This window comes from Stegodyphus dumicola, chromosome 12, assembly GCF_044657685.1.
Source record: "Stegodyphus dumicola isolate Sdum_Otavi_A_Nest chromosome 12, ASM4465768v1".
Taxonomy (NCBI): Eukaryota; Metazoa; Arthropoda; class Arachnida; order Araneae; family Eresidae; genus Stegodyphus; species Stegodyphus dumicola.
Window position 1 is genome coordinate 96,694,108 of NC_140779.1, and position 18,283 is coordinate 96,712,390.

An 18,283-nucleotide genomic window follows, 5' to 3' on the forward strand; every position below is an offset into this window, starting at 1 on the left:
TCATAAAAGTGTTGTTATGTCCAGAAAGCTGGTTTTTGCTTATACGTTAATTAAAAAGCGTTCTGCGCGCATTAAAATTCAATTCTTAAATGACCTAAAAATTCAATAGGAAAACAGATTTAAACAATGGATTACTGCAGTGAAATGTGATTGTATCTAAACGTATTAAATTGTTTACAGCATTTGCGGATAGTCAGGAACAAAAAATGATCAAAAAGAGACATTGTGCTTTTAATACTTCTTTTGTTTTCGCTAATTTTTTAAACACTTAAGTTATCATATAAATCTATATTTTGAATAACCACTCCGTTCAGAGAAGAACTCTACGAGGAGGTAATTTTAAATCCTGTGCGAAAATTGCCGAAACAATGGATCAGCTATCAGCTCAGCATCCGAAGTCACCAGGTTGAGAGCACAAATAATAGTTAACCGCGCTTGAATGAAAATTTGATTAGCCACGTCAACGGAACCCACTATTCCTTTGTTAAAGATATAAGGTAATAAAATAGTAGAGTAAGAAATGAAATCTTATTCAACATATACACATGGAAAGAAGACGATATAATTTTCTGTTGTTGACTTGCTCTTCGCATATGTAGACAGGAGATGCTAAAAATTTACTTGTTCTTAAATACTTGCTTATTCACTCATGTAATATGATTAATTATTTATAATATTATCATTAATCATATTCACAGTGCCCTCCTTTTAAATAATATATTTCATGAATTGTTGAAATGCAGATGCACACTTCGTATTGTAGAATAAATTTTCTCCGGAATTTTTGTTCCAAATCCTGGTAAATATTTCTAAAAATTGAAAGTAATGCACGTTGCCATATATGAATGTAATGTAATGTAAAATAATAAACATTCCCATGTTCTGTGCGCGCATCTTACACTTCTTCTTAAGAGTCGCTGAAAATAAAATGAAAACTTTCCATGATTTGCTACTACTTTTTACTAGAAAATTTATTTTTATTTTTGATAGGGATACTTGCGAGAAGTAACCGTGAGGTAATCTTCTTGTATCTGTCTCTCCCCATCCTATGCTGAGAATATCGCACTCTATGGATCCTCCATATGAGGCATAACGATGACTACTAAAATGGAGAACCTGCTACGCTCAGCACAAAGACCTTTCTTCCTAAGCAATTTCCGAGGGTATAAAACCTAGCCTACTAATGCTGTAAATGATTTCAGGACTGCCGCCTCTGCATCTCTTAGCTCAACGCTAGAGTGCAAAAGTGCGTATGCTCCGACTTAAAGAGAAAACAGGTTTATGAGATAGGACTTATGCATATGCGTCGGCCTCTACCCTTCAGGTAATCCAAGGCACATGCAGTAAAATCCATTCATCAGGGCCATACAAAAACTCTTAATAATGTCATCAAAATACTATAAGCCTGTACGCCAGTGGGTACTTGCTAACACTGTAACACTGGGTAATGAAATTTCAAATGCAACAGCCAAAAATGCAGCAACTGACCCCCACGTTCGGACGCTTGATGTGCCTCTCCCGTGCTCGATCATAAAAGTTGAGTTCGAGACAGAATTATTGAAGCGTTGGCAACATCTGTGGGAGAGAGAGACTACTGGCAGAAGAGTTTACATACTTGTATTTTTCCCAAACGTTAGCCGGCTTCTAAAACGTGGCTCGCCTCAATTTACTCAGTTTCCAACAGGGCATGGCTTCTTCATGACGGATCTGCATCGCGTATAAACTTGGCACTATATACAAGTAAAAGAGACAACAATGTTTTTACTTCCTTGTACGAAGTAAAAAGGAAGTATTGTAATCGCGAAAAGTTTCAGGCAGCATATTTCTGCGAAAATATCCATTTTGACCGCTATCGAATGCAATTTAACGATGTTTTTGCGTGATATCTGTACGTAAGGACAGAATAAAATACTCTTTTCCTTCAAAAAAATTATAAAACTGCTTTAAAATTAATTCTGAAGAGAATTTTTCGTGGCGTCTGTACGAACGTATGTACGTACGTGTGTACGTACGTACGTATCTCGCATAACTCAAGAACGAGTAGCCTCAGAACGTTGAAATTTTGTATATAGGACTGCTATAACATGTACATGTGCACCTCTTATTTTGGTTGCAATCGGCCGCACCAAACGTATATAAATATATTTATATATATATATCCACTCTGTTACCCGGCTCAGTGATCTCAGTTTCTTTACTCTTATATGTTTGTAAATTGTACTTTTGTTTCCTTAAAAATGATTGAATTATATTGTTTTTATCTTCCGGTTAAGGATTTTATGCCTTTAGTAAATCTGTGTGCAATATTTTTAGAATTATCAGCAATTTTAAAGTTGTTTAATTGCCGCTAAGCCTGTTTTTAATGGCGGCCATTGATGTTTACATTTGAAACAGGAGACTAGTGGATTTGTTGCCAATCTAGAGGAATTTAGCTTCCCAACAACAAAGATAACACATTAATTTATTATTGCCAATTAAATCATGCTTAATTCTTTTTGGAATTTTTTCGAGGAAATAAACGTTTGAAATTTACTTCGTAATTTTTAATATAGATATTTTGAGTTTTTATGTATTTTTGCCTTCTCGCGAACTAAGAACTGAATTATTTAAATGAGAAATACTCAATCGTCTGTAAAAAACTGTTTCTTTTTTGTTTTATTTGCTTAATTTCTTTTATACATTGTTCTAGCTTTATTATAGTATTTGAATAGAACATGTGGCAACGATTAGATAATTATTTAAATGATATACATTTTGTGCATTCTGAGTTATAATATGAATGAAATATAATACTGTTAAGTAAACCTAGTGCCAGAGTGTCACTATGGTAAACAAAGTGAATTTTTAAACAATACATTTATTCTATTGGGTTTTATGCGCTGTCGGCGAAGTAGGTTTAATTCAATCTAATAAGTTTAAATAAAATGCAAGAAAAATGCGTATAATTTAATTTTCCGTACAAGGAAGACATGTGGTGTAGACAAAAGTTTTTTTTATTGGCTCATCGCAACAATTATCTGAATTCAGCATTATTTGTAAGCTATCTGTTTCTTACATAGACTCTTTTTCTTCTAAAACTTTTAAGAAGCACGCCTAATTTCAGTTACGGGCTTTTTTGCCTCTTCTTCATGCTCTAGGTAGCAGCAGACTGCAGTAGGGCTATTTTTTTCTGAGTCATAAGTTGTGAAGCTGTAAGTGGACAGTTTTGAGTTCTAGTAAAATGATTAAACTTCACTACATAATGGTGGGCAGAACTGTTTGCAAATTAAAGAGTGATACTAGTTATGAGGTTACATGAGTTTCATCCGTTCAAGATCGCGCAACATGGCTTGTCCAATAGTTAATCCCCATCTCCGGCAGGGGTTATTGGGCTCACAAGGTTACAAATAATGCTGAATTCAGACAATTGTTGCGGTAAGCCAATAAAAAAAATCTGATGTATACACCACGTGACTTCCTTGTACGTAATATTAAATTATACGCATTTTTTCTTGCATTTTATTTAAACTTATTAGATTGAATTAACCCTACTTCGCCGAAAGCGCATAAACCACAATAGAATAAATGCATTCTTTAAAAATTCAATTTGTTTACGATAGCGACACTCTGGCACTAGGTTTACTTAACAGTATTATATTTCATTCATATTATAACTCAGAATGCACAAAATGTATATCATTTAAATAATTATCTAATCGTTGCCCCATGTTCTATTAAGCTTCACGCAGGGCGCTAAGCGAAGCGTCGAAGTACTGGCTACCACGCCAGCCTACTCCGAAGGCCGAAGCCACCTCTCTTTCAGGAGAGTATTGACTACCCCTTTCGGCACCAGGCAGCCGCTCCGTGTATTTTATGCCCCACTGTCATCGTATAATACTAAACCAGTGTATACAACCCCAGCAGGGTAAGTGAAATGAGGGATTAATGCAGTTTAATCAAATCTTCATGGCTATTTGTTTTACTCATGTTCATTATGCATCTTCTCGACTCCCGCATAAAATATTGGAAACATTTGCTCTTTGAAAACCACTGCAATAGAGACACGATTTATCACAGCAAGTGCGTTATAATGGCACAGTCTGAGATGGACCGCGACAATTGAGTTAAACAAAGGAGAAACTTTGGCACAATTCAATATGGGTCATTGTTGATGAACAGAATGAACAGCGTTCCAGCCAAACATCTGGCGCAAACTAAGAAGTATCGGTACTGCAGACTGTCTACGCAAGAAACTAAAGACTGTAACAGATTCACTACTGGCTTTTGTATTATAGGTTATTCCTCTAAAACAGGGTCGTTGCCAGCACTTCCCCATTGCGATCGTAACTCGTAATATCATCACGCACAGCATTTATTTTTATCTACGTCATTTGAGATTGTACTCCACGTGCTTTCCACAAAGCAAAACATGCTAAAAAGAGAAATGAAGTAGAAGAAAGAATTTGGGGAACACAACCTTTTTTCCCCTAAAACTTGTAAGCATTGGATCTGTTGTTCCCAATAGTTACGAGTAAAATCAGGCAGCAGAAATTAAGTTTGAAGTGTTTACTTTAAAGAACCAGACTATATTGCGGCACTAAACTATGTCCTAGTGTTGCTGTAGGAAAAAAAAAATAATAAGAAAATTTTGATTACACGATTTAGACAATCGCAATAGTCATAATTCAAAATTTGAGTTGTTCGAGTCGAATTTTCGAGTTGTGCAAGTGATGCAGTTCGTAAACAATGTATGTATTGTTATAAATATAATTGCTGAAACGTACCCGAAATAATAAAAAACTAATTGACGATACAGTAAAATATTTTATAATATTACACTAAACTGACGATACAGTAAAATATTTTATGAATATTAAACTAAATTGACGATACAGTAAAATATTTTCTGAAACAGTTTTAGAATTAAGGCAAGAGCTGTCTTGTTTATTAATAAATTTTCTATTAAAAACATTTTTTTGGTAAAGAATCTGCATTATTTACCAACCTGTCATTCCAAAATGTGGTTGAAGCACACTGCAACAGTTTCTGAAATCTAGAGTCATTAAGTACTGTAAAAAACACAGCCTTAAAAATGTAACTTTTGCTTTTCCAGAAATTGAATATGACTCTACTACCTGTTATCTGAAAGTGCTGTGCATTATACTATAACAGCACATGCAATAATCTTAATCCCAATTTGGATAATAGAAATGCTGTTTGTTAATGAAGACATATCACTTTTACTTATAGGACTTTATAAATTAAGCATATTAACTCAGCACAGAATTATTTTTTGAGATTATGATACGAAAGAAAAATAGAAAAATTTTGATGGATTTAATTATTTAGTAGAGATTATAATTTTTTGTTATTCGCATAAAACTGTCTAGATGATGTCTGTAAGATATTTCTTACAGAGTTTAGACAAAATATGCTCATTCGAATTAAACTTCGTTTTTATCTATAAACTTGAATATGGCTGAATTGTTATCCAAGGTGATGATAAAACATCTGACAAAAATGTAAAGCCAGGTAGAAGGTACCAAAATAAGCAGAACATTAACGGAATGCTTAAGATCGCAAAAAAAAAGTGTATGCATTTGAAATTGAGCTTGTAGGTGTTGTCACATAAGGAAGGCAAGTAAGAAAGATAGATAAAGTTAAAAAAAAGTAATTATTTTAATGACTCCACTTTTTGCATTAGTGTTCGAAGCACGACTAGCAATAATAATACAAGATCCACAGCGGCGGTGCATGGATTGGCATACATTAGTAAAGATTTATAGTGAATTTAGTGCATACTTCCAGCAGCAACTGACACTTTGGCACTAGATCTTCATCGCATTCAGTGACGACTACTTTAGGTCATCCTCTTAGAAGAAATCCGTGCATGTCAAATATGGTGGTTGGGATGGCCAAGAAACACATGCACCCGGTCTAATGTAATGCGGCCGTAACTAGACACGGATGGGACAACCTGAGCTAGCAATCGGGTTGCAAAAACATCTATGTGCAAATGGCTAGAGAAACACCGGAAAAAGGTTCCGGCAGAATATTTTGTTGGAAGATGCAGGAGTTTCAAGCGACTAGGTAGAATGGTCCTACTAAGTAGTTTTATTTTATGTCAGCGAAAAAAAATAATGTAGACTCGTTCTTGCTAATCATGCGTCCAAAGCTTATCATGCATCCAAAGATGTGGGTGTAAACTTATTCGAACATGCAAATGTGCAGCCCCATTAGTGAATAAGACATACAGAGTGTAGTCAGGATTTTCTAGGTGTCTGCAGACAAAGGATAAGCGTCTGGTTTCAACACCTGCCTTCTCTGTAAATGTTATGGATGCATTTATTTTTAATTTAGAGTCATTCAAACGGTTGGCGTCTCACTCCGAATACATGTCTAACAGCGCTCGTGTTCGTAACAGGATTATTGTCTTCAAATATATAAACTATAGCTTCTTCCACTGCAGAAGATCTGAAATACTTTTCCCTGCTCATATCATGCCGGTAAGCCCGAAGCAATATAGTCTCGTACATTTCCAGGTAAATACGCTGGAACATTTGCTGATTCCACTGCTACCTGCTCGGGAATAGTTCTTTGTTAGGGTCAGTAGACCAACAGGGTTACGCTCTTCCCAACATTGACGTCATTTACTTGCAGAAGTGGAAGAAACGAAGAGAGTAGGTTACGGCGTTCTTTTTGCAAACTAGTAGTTAGTGATGTCATGCAAGGAAAAACCTTGTAGTATAGCAGCCCTGGTTATCTTTTGACAGCTGCTCTGTTTTCATCGCAAACCCGTAGATAAAATGCATATCAATGAGCTCCTTATTCGTGTAGCAACTCATCGCGCGATATTTATGTGGGAAATGATTTTACGATTTAAGCCAGCGGATCACTTTCATGTGCCAAGCTCAACAATACCCTCTATCATCACAACGCGTTCTTTCCGCATCCACATTTCAGTCTCTCTGTAAAGTTTTGAAACGTCTTTTGTTTATATATCCAGATACGAAGAAGCAAAATTTGAAATTATATAAGGCTATCCTCATAGTTTACTTAACTTACATTATTATAATCAATTAGTTCGCTGTTTGCCACATATAGCATGTATGGTTGGCGGAAAATCCAAACGTGACATTATATTTGAAAATTTCATCGATATCGATTTTATCACCTGATACAGTCCGGAGATCCAGGCAGGGCACCGTCCAGATGCGTTTATCTTTCAATCGCTGAGCCAGATCTTTTCTGATGATTGTAATGTGACTCTTGTATCGATTGTTATAGTGCGGAATCTTCATTTATATGCCTCAAAATCAGAAGTCCATTATTGTCGCCACTCAGAAAAACGAAACGCTATTAAATGGGGTTTCTCAATATGTTTCAAATTTCCCTCTGGGTGATATCCACAATTTCGTTTCTTACCTCCTTGTTGGGAAGCGGTATTAATTTCTGTGTCCTCATGTGTTCTGAAATTCCTTCGTAGGTGTTCTTCACCACTGGAGTTCTAGTATTTTAAAGTTGGTTTGTACTCACACCTGTTCCGCATGAAGGTACTGATTTGCCTGATTAAATTGTCTAGACGAGCAGTCACTTGAACCATTGGCTCCTGGATTATAGTGGTTCTGATTGGGTGATCGTTTCTAAAATTTCCGTGATGGGCTGCCTCTTATTTCATGGCGTACTCTATAACGTTTTTTAAATACTTGAGAACCCTCGTTCACAGGTCTTTGTGTACCTCAGGTTCTCATGTCCCACCGATGGAGTACTGCAGGTATTGTACTTCCAATGTTTCTGTTGGGTAGCCCAAAAGGCGAGATGAGAGAGCACTTTGATATCAGGAGCGAGCTTATGGAGAGTTTTCTTGGACTTCTGTTGGCAGGATTTTAACTGCAGCGTGGTGCAGTCTTTTAAACCGTTATTCCAAGATCGCAGCTCCCACGCGCGGAAGTCTAACATCAGATTTTCGGGCAGAGTTTGAGCGATATCCACCACGTCTACTGTTAGAGGATTGACCAGATTTCTAGGCTTTATTTTCGGAATCCTACCCGGTTGCGTTTGAGATTATAGAGAATTCAGTCTTGACAGTAGTTCTTTCCATCATATGTGGATAACTTGAGAGAGAGACTGGAAGACAGATAGGTACCAAGTTTAAGCCATCAGAATTGAGTTCAGCTTTAATTATGAATACTTGTAAGCTCTTAACTCCCTTGAGGATAGTTGCAGAAATTCTGATGGGTGTTTGACAGCAAAAACGTTTTTTTTTAATTGTTTCTTGAGAGCAGAAAATACTAATATTTCTCCAATTTCTCCAACTCTCTATGCAACCATATCAATTCTGCCTTCCGTATCCTTGAACGCCTTTTTCTATTATCCACTTTACATTTCTTCTTGATTTGCCTCAATTTCTTTTTGACAGATTCCATCTTTTTTTGAAATGATTTGCCATCTCTTTCCATCTTTTCTCGTCCCGCATTCATAACCTCGGTAATGGAGGCTATTAACATTGGCATTTAGACCTACTTCTAATATCTAATATTGTTCCATGCGTAAAATTTGGTAGTGGAGAGAACGCACACAGAACCGATGGTTTTTTGTTAAAATATTTTCCCAAAATGTTTCCTAACATTTTAAAATACTGGAACTTTCCCGAAATACCTGTGCAAGATCTTCCAGTTATATTGAAGCACAGTCAATAGTTATCACTTCAAAATGGTAAGGAGGTTAAAGAAAATAGGATGGAAAGCGCATCTAAGGAGCGAAGATCACACTTAAATATCCGAAGTCAAATATCCGAAGTCTACTCTGAACTGAAACTCAGAGTTGATGTTCTCTATGGTCTTACATAGTTTTCCTGTCCATATCAAGCACCCTAAACTGACGAATATGTTGAATGCTTCTAAATTTGAGAAGCAAACAAATGAAAGCATAAGATAAAATATACCTGTTTTTTAATGATTGGCAGACTACAAAATGTAAACAATATTTACTTAATTATACAATCATTAGCAAGCAGATACTTATAAATAATTAAAACAGTCTGCTGGCATATATAATTTAGAAAATATAAATTATCAAAACTAATGTAATTTATTTATAATTATGCACCTATATATAATATATCGAAGTAATTTATTAGGAATACATATTTAGATATACATATATGCGTATATATATATATATGAAATAATAATTATATTTAAAGCAGACTAACAGTTAAAATACCTCAACAACCATGAAAGATTCCATAAGAATGAAATATAGTGTAACAATAAACAGTTTAGAAATTCGATTTTGTATTGTTGTAAAAGTCATTGTAAGAGTGAAAATATTTCATTCTGCCTTAATGCTATTTTTTGCGTTTAATGCGTGTTTGGAGATTTTATGATCACGAATTATATTGCTGTGATATATTAATACTGCAGTTGGATATATATATATATTTTGAAAAACGAGTCAAAGTGATTCATTTTCTTAATAATTTTGAATTATATTGATTAATTTGAAGTGCACCAGCACAAAAAAGAAAATGGCTTGTGCTATGCTCCGATGGATGAAAAAGCGTTCGTAAGTAATGAATGTTATGAAAGTTTAATCATATTTAAATATATAATATAAACATTATACATTTACTAATATCATAAATCAATAACTTATTGTAAAACTTTCATTAAAAATGAAAAACTAGTTTCATTTCTCACTCTATCGCAGTTCTTATAGCTGTACATAAATGTTTTGTTTACATTTTTTAGTCTTCATCAGATTTGTCACACACTTTATGCCTCGGTCTTTTACTTGTAATGTTATTATATATTCAATTAATTCTGTATTTTTGATAATATTTCATTAGGAAGATCAAGATCAGCGTGAAGTTAGTTATATCAAGTGTTAAATAAACGTTGTTATTCGTCAAATAGTATTAGCATTATCCAGATAGATAAATGTATTTTTTAATTCTTAACTACTGAAGTTATAAAGAGATATTGTGATAGTAGGTTCCCTCTAAGTTTTTGAAATGTCATATATAATTTAAAGGCATGTTTAAACAACCATTGACGGGTAGTCTCGGCGTAATTCTGATTTCGATTTTCTGCTTTGTTAAATTTCCTTTCAGTTTCCTCTGTATTCATACCAAAAGTACCTCCTTCGCAAAGCAGTAATTTTTATTACTTTTTGCTAAAACGTTTACGAAAATATAACTTTGCGAATGCTCAACTCTTATGCATTAAACGAAAAATGTTCCGATATTTGTTTTCCAATTTGATGCAAAATGTGTATTTTTAAATCACTGATGTATATGTTCCTTATGTCAAAACTCTAGAAGTACCTTGTGTTACCGAAATTTATCGTAACGTAGAACCAATATTGATGTCGTATGTTGTGCAATCAGTTGAATAGATTCCACCTTCTGGCTACCCACAATTACATAGTTTTGTTTCGATAAAAAGAGGGGCCATGTATTCATCTCTTAGATATATTTAATCATATTTAATTAAATATTTCTGATTTTTATATCTATAATATAAACAGGATTGCTGATAAAAAATTCAAGTAAACAGTAAAGAAGAAGTAGAGCGAAATGTAACAACCTTTCAGGTATTCTGAAATATCAATGTGAATTTTATACATTTTAGTAGAGGGCTGCTGCCAAAGCAAAATATATACTTTTCATCTACATATGTTTATGAGTTCTGTGCAAACACTGTGTTGTTCAACGTAAACTTCGAGTCCACATCTTTCTGCATTGTGAAGAGTGCTACGTGTATGTCCTGCTGTATTCGAGCGAAGCTTGTTTCTTCCACGGTCATTGCATCTTCAGATCGAACTTGTATGTAATGTGCAGCGTCTTAAGTTGTTTATGCAGTGAAAATTTGTTCTGGCACTTCCACTCGAATTTGACGATGATGCTGAGAGTGTTGTGTCCTTCGCCTACTTGCAATTCCCTCTTCCTTTCATCAAGCATATTCTGTTGACGTTCCACTTGTCTAGTGAGCCTCCTTTTCGCTTCTGCTTCAGGTTCTTGAGCACGCAAAGTTTCTTGAATTGCTGCTTGTCTTCTGAGTCTCCTATCAGTTTTTTCTTCAGTTTTCCTGAATGCGTAAGATTTCTGGTCATTCTGCTTGCCTACTGAGTGTCCAGTTGTACATTCATTCGATTTTGAAGCATGTAAGTTTACTTGTACATACCTGCTGGGTCTTCTAGTGGTTTTTCCACATTTTTCTGTAGCTCCACATAACATTTGTGCGTCTCTTCTTTGGCTTCCTAATCCATCTCCCGTAATGTCGTCTTGCGTTTCGGCATATTAGTAAATTGAAAAGAATTTTAGTAAATTAACAATTCAACTAAAATGCGTTAAATACCTACAGAAGTTTAAACTGTACTCAGAAAGGAACTATACGATAAATGAAATGAAATTTTTCTAGAAGAAATTATTAAAATGCACTGAAGAACTGAATATGAAATGAACTGTACATTTGAGTTATTGTACACAAAGTGGCTTCTTGCTACCAAAGCAAAAGTTTTAAGTTTCGTTTACACCTGAAGAGGAAATGCATAGAAATAATTGAGTATGAAGAGAATCAGTTCATTCTTTCCAAGCAACTATCGGTTAATAAATAATTTTTGATTGCCAAGCGAGGACACAAAGACCTTTGACACTTTAGGTAATATGTATAAGGTCATGATTTAAATTTAATGTAATATAACAAATTTTCAAAATAACAATTAAAGAATTAGTAGCGAAACATAACGTGTCACTTATCGTAACGTGAAACATAAAAGTTGCCAACAACAGCTATTTATTTAAAATATTGACATTAACGAAACATTTTCGGCATACAATGACGTCACATCGAAACGCGTGTTTTGTTCATCTTCACAATATGATCATTATATAACAATAGGTCTCATGTTTGGCAATAGTGTTTTTTAAAACTTACTAATTTCTTCCGAACAAACTCTACGATTTGAAAGCGAGAAGAGGCGGCACAAATAAAGCATTTTTATTTCCTGTAAAGATTTAAAAAGGTGAATCAGAGGCCGATGGTAATTAAGTAGAGGCTTTAATTAATGATGGAATTAATCACACACATGGAACAGCACATTTCTATATATCACACCAAAAGAAAACTACCACGACTGTTGCCAATACAACCTAAGAGAAAAAAAAACAGTTATGGTTAATATGCATATAACACCAAATCATAAATTAGGGAGTAAGTGTGATTATTCGCGGCACCCTCCCTTAATCACATATGATTTTACATTTATATCTTAAATAACGTAATCTTGGTTTAGGCAAGCTTTTTGTAAACAAATCAGCTAACTGATTTTCACTAGAAGCATATACAAGATTTATATCATACAATTTTACAATATCCCTAATGTACTTTAATTTAATATCCAAATGTTTTAGTCTAGCACAATGAGTTTTATTTAATATATCTTTAATTACAGACTGATTATCCTCATAAACTGAAACTTTAATATTGTCGACTCCTAAAAGTTCTTTAGATACATTATAAAATACAGTTAGGTCCTGGATAGGTTTTGCTTAACCAAAATTTCTGCCTCAGTAGAGGACAGAACAATAGATGTTTGCTTTTTAACAAAGTCACAGGACAATCATTGAAGAAAATAATATACCCAGAAATAGATTTTCTATCATATGTATCTGACCCCCAATCAGTATCAACATAAACATTTAACGTAATATCAGCACTATTAGATTTAGAAAATAATAATTTGAGTTCAGATGTCCTTTTTAAATAACGAAGAATTTGCTTCAGACCAGTTCAAGCATTGTTAGTGGGTTGCTCTTGTATTTGACTCAGACAATTCACAGAAAACAGAATATCAGGACGAGTTGTCATAGATAGGTACAGCAAAGCGCCTACAAGTTCGCGATAAGGGCCATGAAATCTTTCACCATTCGCAAAATTTGATGAAATTGACTTCGGCACTAGGGAAGTATCAGATGGCTCAATTTTCCAACATAAGCCTTTTGGCCTAAAGTAAGTTTGTTCTGTGAATATTCAGAACTTATTCCTAGAAATTCATTTGCAACTTCAGCCTGGGACATCTCAAATTCTTTTTTAAGTAATTCTATCACAATTCTTACCTCTGAAGCATGAGAACCAGCAATTAGCAAGTCATCCGCATACAGCACAATAAATATTTAACTCTGTATAGTTTTTCTCAAAAAAATAGATGCTCCACAATTTAGTTGTTGAAAGTTTAACTGAATTATAAAATCAGTAAATCTCTTGACCCACTGCCTCGGTGCTTGCTTAAGTCAATAAAGACTCTTAAGAAGTTTTCAAACACGACCACTTGTTGTCATTGTAGCCCATTGGTTGTTCCATGTAGATTGTTTCTTGGAGACCATTCAGAAATGCAGTCTTTACATCTAATGCATAGATTTCAAGATTCTTTTGAATAATGATAGCCAGAACAAGTCGAAGTGATTATATATTATTTACAGGAGCATAGGTCTTAAAGTAATCAATGCCTGGCTTCTGTTCAAAGCCACGAACAGCCAGTCTAGCTTTGTAAACATTGTTTCGTTTGATGCGCAACACCCATTTCCAGAATATTCGCTTTTCATTCTTTGGCAAGTTGACTAACTTCCACACTTCATTTTTGTTAAGAGAAGCTATTTCCTCATCCATGGCTTTCCTCCATAGAACTTGCTCTTCTTTTGGCAATGTTGTTATATCCTCATATGTTACTGTATCAAGAGTTGCCACATTAGCTTCATGCATAAAGTAATCATTCAACTTTACAGGTAATTTTGTATTTTTTTTTGCATAATAATTTCTTCACGACTTTCTTCAAGATTTTTGGATTCTACATCACTTGAATTATATATTACTTCATTTTTAGCAAGATCTTTACTTTCTATGGAAAAATCATCTTGAGCTGAGGTACATTTCTTTTTCTCTTCATTGAACAATTGAACAACATTGAACAACAACACATTTCGAGAAACCACAACATGATTTGTGACTGGGTCCAGTAAACGATAACCCATGGTAGAGTATCCAATAAAAATCATCTTTTTTGATTTTGGATTAAGTTATCAGGAACTCTCATGTATGAATCAGATCCAAACACCTTAATAATATTCAAATCAGGAGGCTTCCCATATTTGAGCTCATCAGGTAGATTTTCAACAGTCTGATTTGGAATTCTATTCTTCAGATATACATCTGTTTGTACAGCATAACCCCAAAAGGAGTTAGAAAGCTTTGCTTTACGTATTAGAGCTCGGGCCATCTCTAAAAGATATCTGTTGGCTCTCTCAGCCACACCATTCAAAGGAGGTGAATATGAAGGAGCAGGATCTATCATAACGCCATTTTTCTTGCAATAACGAGCTAGCTCACCAGAGACGTACTTGCCTTTCAGTAAATCTAGAAAAATTGTCTATGATTGTAGCAAAATACTTTTGACCTTGCCTAGTGGGTACATCAATGGGACCACATATGTCAGTGTGTACCATTCTGATCGGCACATGCTCTCTGCTTCTAGGGCTTTTGCTCATAGGAGTTTTGCTAGTATGCACTCTTCACAAAAGCTTGATGGTGGCTCAGATATTGGCAAACCCATTTCTTTTAATACTTTATCAGATGAGTGCCACATTCGCCTGTGCCATAATTCTGCACTATGATTTGAAATATATGTTGAAGCTTTAACAGGTTCAAATTGACTCACATACTGTCCTTTCTCACTGATTTAGCAAACTCAAATTTTTTATTCCTCTTTTCAATAACAGCTACATGATTCTTAAAAATTACACTGTAACCTGCTTTTTGCATATTCTTCACAGACATTAATTAACCGTCCAATTCAAGCACATATAACACATCTTTAAGTAATATTTCTCTTCCATTTAATGTTCCAGGTACTGTACCAATACCTTGTACCTTTGAAACATCATTTTTCGAAGCACAAGCAACAGTTCCAGAAAAATGTTTAATTTATTCAAACCACTTACCTTTATTACAGATATGTCTAGACGCGCCAGAATCCAGAATGAAATTTCCAACAGGCTCGCCAAACATGAATGTTACTGTAGCCGATTCTCTGTAATCTGATTTATGCTTAAATCTGCAATCCTTCCTGTAATGTCCTGGGCGTCCACATCCAAAACAAACTAATTTTTTCTTGCAACGCTAGACAATATGACCTTTAGTTTTACATTTGTGTCAGATGATATCACGCTTATCAGCGCTAAAAGCTACGTTATTACTTGAGCCGGAAACACGAGAATCGTAAGAAATTCTCTCGCCTTGCAATTCTTCAGAATTCAAGATCCTTTGCATAACAAAGTACAGCGTAAGCATTTCATTTGGCTGGTTCTCAATCGTCGATTTAATAATGTCGTACTCAGCAGGTAGCGACATCAACAACTAAATAATCACATCCATATCTTTGACTTCAGCACCCGAGAGTTGCAGTTCATTTACGATCGCCAACAGTTCTTTAATATGTGACTGCATACTGCAATCTCGGCGTTTCTTCAGTGTCGATAATTTCTTTCGTCCTAATATTTGACTAACTGCACTCTCCTTATGGTATTTATTCTTTAAACGGCTCCTAATCTCACATGCAGAAGATTCACTCGACACGGTCGCCAATATGGCATCATCTAGAAGGGTTAGCAGCAATGCGTAAGCCGTTTTGGCATCTTTGATTTCAGCAACTTTCGTTTCATCCGCTTCAACGTCTAAATATTTATCAAGTTCTTCGGCTGCAAAGACAGCTCCAACACGGCGCTTAAACAGAGAAAAGTTTTTACCGTTAAACGGCTCAACACAATACTTTGTGATTTCCTCACGTGCTGCTCTTTCAAATTTCACTTAACGCGCGATTCCGTTCCAAGCAGATAAGTTCCACAAAACATATATTAATGCTTCGCCTCTAGCTTGTTCAATATCAGAACCACGCTCTGCTGTAAAGATTTAAAAAGGTGAATCAGAGGCCGATGATAATTAAGTAAAGGCTTTATTAAATGATGGAATTAATCACGCATGTGGAACAGCACATTTCTACATATCACACCAAAACAAAACTACAACGACTGTTGCCAATACAACCTAAGCAAACAAAAAACAGTTAGGTTAATATACATATGACATCAAATCATATACCAGGGAGTATGTGTGATTATTCTATACATCCCCAGCGCGCGAGACTTCGTCCACTCGGAAAAATGAATGCTAAAATTAGCGTTTTCAGTGATTCTATGTAATATCTCGAATGATTGTCGTACAAAGATGACAATGGTCGAAATGGCTTATCACGAATTTTTGAAATCCAGGAGTACCTCTTTCGAAACTTAAAGTTCCCCCTCCGTTCCGGAATAGATGATATTACAAAGAAACAAACAAAGACGCAAATGCCCCCAGAGATGTTTATAGTGCAGATTCCTGTTTACAATATTCAATTTTTTAAGCCTTTTAAAAACAATTTTTTAAGTAAGAGGAAGCTAAATTCAGACCTTTCCCCTAAGGTTCAAGCTTTTATTGTATTTTTAAATGTTCTTTTTCTCACTGTTACGCAAGTTTTCATTAGGAGGCGTAGGCCGAAAACATTTAAGAATCCTTGCCGTAAATAATGATCATAGGATAAATTGAAATACATATTCGATTCATCTGAATAGAATTTGGGTACAGTTCCTTATACATCAGGGACTATGGCAACTCATATAATAACAATGATTCATTTCAACGATTGTTCTACGAGAATGATTCTTTACAATGCTTATTCGATGGCAATGATTATTTGCAACGAATATTAAAAATTGATCACAATGATTACTTAAATAGAATATGCATGTCATTCGTTGACAACGATTATTTTTTAAAGAATCTTATCGCTATACTATAATCGCTTGTATATCGCTATACTCCTGGGGGTTTGTCGGGTATTAAATGATTTAAATGACGTTAATAGGAGCCACTGTTCCAGATCATTTACAAGTAAATTCTGCAAATAGTGATCGAAACCGTTATTTGGAATAATTCCTTTCACATCAGAAAATAAAGCAATTTATATGACGAATTTCAACAAAACTACATGCATTGAATAGCAGAATTACTTACACTGAATGATGATATACCCTAAACTGACAAGTACAACAAATCGCTGTTTGCAGCTGCACTTTTGTCTGACGCTTGTTTTCTAGCTATTGCAGCTATCCATTTAAAGGGAAAAATTTAAATTCTCATCCAATATCGTGGATAACATCTCGCTGCAGTTTTATAGCAAATTTCTGTTAATACAAAATTTTACGTAAGTACACACGTGAAGAATAATATTTTAGTGTGCAAATTGATTAGATGTATGTTATATACGTAAATATTTTTTTCTTTTTTTTGCATTAGGAAAGCAGAAAACTTATCACTTTTGAGATAAAACGTATAAATAATGATTCACTAAGTCAACGAAATAATAAAATTTAAAAAAAAAAAAAAACTTTCAGCACAAAAGAAAATCCGTTTCAGCACAAAGAAATCTTTGCAAAGGCTATCCGTTAAATGTTTTATTATCGGCGTGTATTTGAAGAAGACACAAAAGCAGATATACACTACAGAGAACAAATGTTAGGTCCAGTTTCATATCTAACTCTATTGCATTTCTATTGCAGTACATAAATGTTTTTGTTTACATTTTAAAGATTGCATCAGATTTATCGCGCACTTTATGCCTCGGTCCTTTCACTTGTAGTGTTATTAGAAATTCTATTAATTTTGTATTTTTTCTGTTTTTGATAATATCTCATTAGGAAATTTTTTTTTTTTTTTTTTCCCAAGATGTATGTGAAATTGGTCAAATAATGTTAAAAAACGTAAATTAAGAAATAATAGCTGTCCCATCAATGGAGTAAAAATATTTTATGAAACTAAAGCAGAATTTTAAGAGATGGAGAATGAACTTTACAGAGATTAAACATTGTGTCTAATTTGGAGAAGTGCTCCTTTTTCAGGTGGGAGTTAGAATATATTAATAAATATTTAGGCCAGCCGACATGGCCCGGATCCTGAGAAATTACAGATGCTACAATGTTTCAAATCAAATAGAACGAAAAATGATTCGAAATGAGAGTTATATAACTGCTATTGCTGTAAGGTGTTTGCCTCCCATGATATAAAAATAGCGACACACTTAATTGATTACATTAAAACAGCATCGACGTCTCGTGGGGGGTCGCTGACTAGAATGCCTTCCAATAATTCAAAGATGTCTTCTGTATGGCTTTATACCTATATTTGCATGATATATACAAACCCTCGGAAAT